Here is a 6,313-nt window from a genome sequence, read left to right as displayed (position 1 = left end):
GGGGCCTGGGTGCTGTCCCTAAGCTCTTTTTGCTTAAGGGTAAAGCGCTACCACTTTAAGCTACAAGGCCACTTTGGTTTTCAAGTAGTTAATTGGAGTCTCAGGGCTTTTCTGCTGGGACTGGCCTTGAGCTGCAGTCCTCAGATCTCTTACAGGCCTGAGCCACCAACACCCAGCTTCCTTCTGTTTATTTCCTATTTTCTTTCTAATTTAATACTTCTTTTTATTTTGTATTGTTATTATAGAGGTGATGTACAGAGGAAGTAATGTACGCTTTACTTGACTTATATAATTGTAAACCCTTTGTACATCCCCTTTATAATAATAAAAAGTGAAATTTAAAATCTTATTTTAAAAAAACAGCCGGGCTGGAAGTTTGGCCTAGCGGTAGTGCTTGCCTAGCATGCACGAAGATTCGAGTTCGATTGCTCCGTACACATACATAAAAAAAAAAAGCCAGAAGTGGTGCTGTGGCTCAAGTGACAGAGTTCTTAAGAAAGCCCAAGGACAGCACTCAGGCCCTGGGGCTTAATCCCAGGACTGGCAAAAAAAAAAAAAAAAAAAAAAAGCCTCCACCTATGGACTCACAGAAGCATGCAACACATGTAGGAAACATAGAAGCAACGTGTAGAAAACATAGAGGCAAGCAGTGCGGGGAGAGCTTCCTGCACACAGCACACCTCTCAGGTTTCTACCAAGCCCCAGTAAGAATTCATGTGTGGGCCACTTGGCTTGAGCTTGTAATCCTAACAACTCAGGAGGCTGAGTAGCAGCTCAAAACCTGGACACCAAAGTCTATGAGAAGCTCATCTCCAATTAACCATCAACAAGACAGAAGTGGAGCTGTGGCTCAAGTGATAGAGAGACAGCCTTGAGTGGAAAAAGCTAAAAGATAGCTCCCAGGCCCTAAGATGAAGCCCCAGTACCAGCACTCATGTCAATGTCAGTACAGAGATGAAATGAGAGGGAGAGGGGGAGGGGGAGGGGGACGGGGATGCTGACTCTGAATGGGGAAGTGGCCACCCCCTCACACACCCACCAATTCACAATGATCACACCTCTCTTCTGGGAATCCCCATCCTGGGGACTGGCCTGGGTCTCTGGCTTCAAAGAGGGTGAGTCACTGTGGATGTCACAGTGCCCAGGGGATTCCCACCACGTGGGTCTCTTCCTACAAAAAGAAAGCAAAAGCTGTGGCACCAAAGCATCCACTGAGGGCAGGGCAGAGTTAGGGGACGTCCCCTGGTCCCCTGGGCAGACCCGTAGTGACCACAGAATCCTCCTTCTCAGAAGGCTGGGGTCCTTGGGGCTGTGCATTTCCCATCAGCCCCGGCTCTGAGGTGCCAGTGCTGTAGCTAGGTGTGCAGGGCCTCAGTGAGGAGCCAAAGGCACTGGGACCCCTGGCTGTAGATCTGCACCAGGAGAGGGGAGGAAGCGGTGCCCATCTAGAGGCCAGCCCATTGTCGCCCAGGAGACCTTCAGTGAACCTGAAGCTGCTGTCCTGGCCACCAGCTGCTGTGGCCGCCCACAGGGTCTGTGCAGCACCAGGGAGGGAGGTAGTCTTCTCTACTGCCAGCTGTGCCGAGAGGCTCTCCAAGGCAAGCAGGGTCCCGGAGAGCCCGACCCTGCCCTCTCCCCCAGTGCTACACTGGGCCAGCCCGAGTGATTCCATGGCTAGTGTTGTCCCCCGGGAGGGACCCAGTCGCCCACTCTGAGCTGACTCCTCTCTCGCCTTCTCCACTCCAAGCATCTGAATGTCAGCAGATGCTACTGTTTCTGAAAGAAGCCAGTCTCCCTCTTACTCTGCAGTCATCAGATTGAAGCATTTTCAGAGAGACCAGTGCCAGCTCTGGGCTAGATTTACCTGTGCCGGTACCAACAGGGGCCTTACCCCTGGCTGGCCACAGCCTGTGGCCTGCTGGAGATGTGTGGGCCTGGCAGGTCTTTCTCAGCCATAGCCGAGGGACTGTGCCAGACACCCCTCACAGATGGTGGCTCCAGGGCAGGGAGCAGTGGGCACGATGCCTCCTGACAGCAGGAACGGGCAGGCCCAGGCCTCCAGGAGGCAGCACAGAAACACAGAGAGAGGAAGTGGGGTGCCTGGTCTGAAGGCCAGTCCTTGGCTGCCCCTGGGAGAGCCTCTGTCCCAGCAAGCTCTGGTAGCATATGAGGTCCTGAGCTACTTCAGTGTGCCACACTCACTTAACACGCTCCACTGCCCTCCATGCACCAGAGTCAGAGACCCCACCGCTGGGATCCAAGTGGGTCCTGGGGCCTCTGCCCCAGCCAGGCCCCTCTCTCCGGCCTGGCATGGCCTGGGCCCTCTTCGGGTCTAGAATCTTTGGGTCTCAGGACAAACCCAGTCTTTTTCCTGGTTGCAGCTCCTCACATCTCTTGTCCTAGAAGACCACAGCATAGCGGAAGCATCACAAGATGGGGGCCCTTTGAGGGTGCTCACTCAACCCTTGGTCCCAACCTAGTTCCCTCACCACTCAGCGTGGCTGGTAGCTCAGGAATGGAGCCCGGGGCAGTAACCTCCCAGGGGAATGTAAGGCGGTGTGCCACCTGCTGGCAGGAGTGAGAACGGGTGCAGGAACATTGCGTGGGGCTCTCATCCCCACCCTGCAGCCATCTTCAGCCAGGCTTCCCGTGGTGAAGTTCTCACACCCTGGCTGGTTCCAGCACAGCCGGGACCCCTGGCCCTGGCCTGTGTGTGGATGGTCTTGCTGCTGCTCGAGGCTGGCTGCTATGCTCCGCCTGGAGCTGCCCCTCCACAGGCCACCCCCCTGCTCTAATCCTGTGGGCCCCAGCACCTGTCTCCTCTGCGGTCGGCAGGATTCACTTGTATCACCCTCCTTGAGCTTCACTTCATCTGCTGATTACAAAGCAAAGTTGCCACTGGACAACAGAGGAAGAACTACTAATGAGCTTTGTAACCAAGCAAGGCCCAGGCATTGGTGGCTCATGCCTGCAAATGCCAGCTACTCAGGATGAGATCTGATGATTGCAGTTCCAAGGCAGCAGGGGCAGGGACTTTATTTGACCATGGATCTTGAACTCAGGGCCTGGGTACTATCTCTGAGCTCTTTTGCTCAAGGCTAGCACTGTTACCACTTTGAGCCACAGCACCACTTCTGGGTTTTCTGATGGTTAACTGCAGATGAGTTTCTCAGGGCCAGGAGCTTGACCTAATGACAGAGTGCTTGCCCAGCATGCACAAAGCCCTGGGTTCAATTCCTCTGTCCCACATAAGCGAAAAAGGTGGAAGTGGTGCTGTGGCTCAAGTGGTAGAACCTCTAGCCTTCAGAAAGCTCAAGGACAGTGCCCAGGTCCTAAGTTCAAGCTCCAGGACTGGTAAAAAGAAAAAAAGTCTCTCAGACTATCTTGTTCAGATGGGCTTTGAACTGCCATCTTCAGATCTCAGCCTCCTGAATAGCTAAGATTACAAATGTGAGCTACCTGTGCCATCTGTGAGACGCTTAGCTCCAATTAATGACCAGAAAACCAGAAGTAGAGTCATAGCTCAAGCGATAGGGGACTAGCCTTGAGCAAAAGAGTTCAGAGACAGTACCCAGGCTCTGCATTCAAGCTCCATAACTGACAATTTTTGTTTAAAGCGGGAGGGCAATGTTGGTTGAAATCAATAACATTAGAATTCAGTTTCTTTTTTGAGTCTTCACATCTGTATATTTGGTGACTTTGTTGAAATTGGTCCCTTTGTGTGGTGGTTTATGTGTAGAATCACAACAGTCAGGTAGACTGAGAAGTTCCAGGCCAGCTGACATACAACTTGTCTCCAACAAAAAGAAAGAAAAACTGATATCCTCATTCCTGAGTGAAAAGTAGTTTTTAAAATTAGAAAAGGAGGCTGGCAGCGGGAGTGGTGGCTCACGCCTGTAATCCTAGCTACTCAGGAGGCTGAGATCTGAGGATCATGGTTCAAAGCCAGCCTGGCACTAAAGACCTTGAGATTCTTATCTCCAATTAAGCACTAGAAAAGGGGAAATGGCACTGTGGCTCAAGGGTAGGGCCGCAGCCTTGAGCTGTAGAGCTCTGGGGCAATGCCTAGGCCGAGTTCAAGCCCCATGATCCTCAAAAAAATTAGAAAAGGAGGGCTGAGAGCCAAATGGTAGGGTGCTTACCTAGCATGCATGAAGCCCTGGGTTCAATTTCTTGGTACTATACACACAGAAAAAGCCGGAACTGTGACTCAAATGGTAAAGCACTAGCCTTGAGAAATCCCAAGGACAGTGCCAGTCCCTGAGTTCAAGCCCCAGGACAGGCAAAAAATAAAATAAAAACTTAAAAGGAAGCTGGAGCTTGGTGAGGTGGCTCACGCCTGTAATCCTAGCTACTCAGGAGGCTGAGATCTGAGGATCACGGTTCAAAACCAACCTGGGCGCAAAAAGACCTGAGACTCTTATTTCCAATTAATCTCTAGAAAATGGGAAATGGGGCTTGGCTTAAGAGTAGGACGGTAGCCTTGAGCTGAAGAGCTCAGGGACAGCAGCCAGGCTGAGTTCAAGCCCCATGATACACACACACACACTCACACAAGGAAGCTGGGCACCAGTAGCTTACCTGTAATCCTAGCTACTCAGGAGGCTGAGAGCTGAGGATCATGGTTGAAGCCAGCCCGGGCAGGAAAGGCCATGAGACTCTTCAATTAATTACCAAAAAGCTAGACGTAGAGCTATGGCTCAAGTGATAGAGTGTTAGCCTTGAACAAAAAACGTTCAGGGATGTCATCCTGAGTTCAAGCCCCAAGTCTGGCACAAAAACAAAAAATGAGACTAGATTTACTTTTGCTTTGTTTTTGCTCTTTCTTGGTCATGGAGCTGGATCTCAGGGCCCGGGCACTGACCTTCAGCTCTTCAGTTCAACGCTAGTGCTCTGCCACTGAGCTATAGTGCCACTTCCAGTTTTCTGGTGGTTATTTGGAGATGAGAGCCTCAGGGACTTATGTGACGTGACTGGCTTTGAACCGTGATCCTCAAACCTTGGCCTCTTGAGTAGCTATGATTATAGGCATGAGCCACCACACCCAGGTTAGGCAAGTTTGCCTCCCATGATTCAGGAGGCTAAAGTCCAAGCTCAATGTGAGACAAGCTGGGTACATGGAAGGGGCTAGTCTTGCATCCAACGTAGTGCAGTGCTTTGAATACTTCATCCCTGGAAGGGAGGGGTGACTGAAGGACTGACAGCAGCAGAAAGCTAATGGGCCAAAGGTCCAGTCATGTGACAGACCCACTGGTGAAGCAGCAGTAGACATCTGTGCACTGAAGATTAAACTTCACACACTTACTTTGGGGACCTATTAAACCATAGCAAAAGGGGAAGAATCTGACAAAGAAGTAGCACAAGAACATTGCCCAAATGAAGGGTCTTTATTTTCCACATTAAGAAGGCTTACGATGCCAAGCTGATGGCAGAACAGAAAAGCCACTTCAAATCCCTTATGACCTTCAACTGGAGATCTTGAAGTTTCCCGGAGGGTGGGCAGGGGCTAGACCAAGCTGGTCACATATAACAGCAGAGCCTGAGAAAGATGATCTGAGGCCCATCATGTGCTCTGGAGATGATGGAGTTCTGAAAGAAAATAACTGCCACCTCACTGTTTGGCTCTGACTGCCATTCCAGCCTGAGGAAGAATAAAATCAGTCTTAGAAGCCAGGCATGGTGGCTCACGCCTGTCATCCTAGCTGCTCAGAAGGCTGAGATCTGAGGACCAAGGTTCAAATCCAGCCAGTCCGTGACACTCTTATGTCCAACTAACCACCAGAAAACTGGAAGTGGGGTTGTAGCTCAGAGTGGTAGTAAGCTAAACTTCAGCTGAAGAGCTCAGGGACAACTCCCAGGCCAAGAGTTCAAGCCCAAGCTGATTGGGCAGCATTGGCCAGACTCCTCGAACAATCTGGAAAGGGCCCTTAATGGGTTCATGTGGTCAAATGCAGCTTAAATACATCAAGTAGGATATTTTGATCTTGATTCCTTAAAACCACTTTCTTTTTCCAGGCAGACTTACTTATTCATCATATGCTGAGTCTAAAGTCTTGAAACAACTACTTTATATGTGTGTGTGTGTGTGTGTGTGTGTGTGTGCATGCGTGCACACACACAAGCATGCCAGTACTGGGGCTTGAATTCAGGGCCTGGAGATGTACTTAGCCTCTTTTTCAATCAGGGCTGTCATTTTACCAATGGAGCTACAGCTCCCTTCTGGCTTCTGATAGTCTCAAAGACTTTCCTGTCTGGACTGGCTGTGAACTTCAGATCTCCCTGAGTCACTAGGATTATAGATGTGAGCCACCAG

This window comes from Megascapheus bottae, chromosome 3, assembly GCF_031878675.1.
Source record: "Megascapheus bottae isolate mThoBot1 chromosome 3, mThoBot2.hap1, whole genome shotgun sequence".
NCBI lineage: Eukaryota > Metazoa > Chordata > Mammalia > Rodentia > Geomyidae > Megascapheus > Megascapheus bottae.
The sequence above is the reverse complement of the archived record's forward strand: the minus strand, read 5'-3'. Positions refer to the sequence as shown.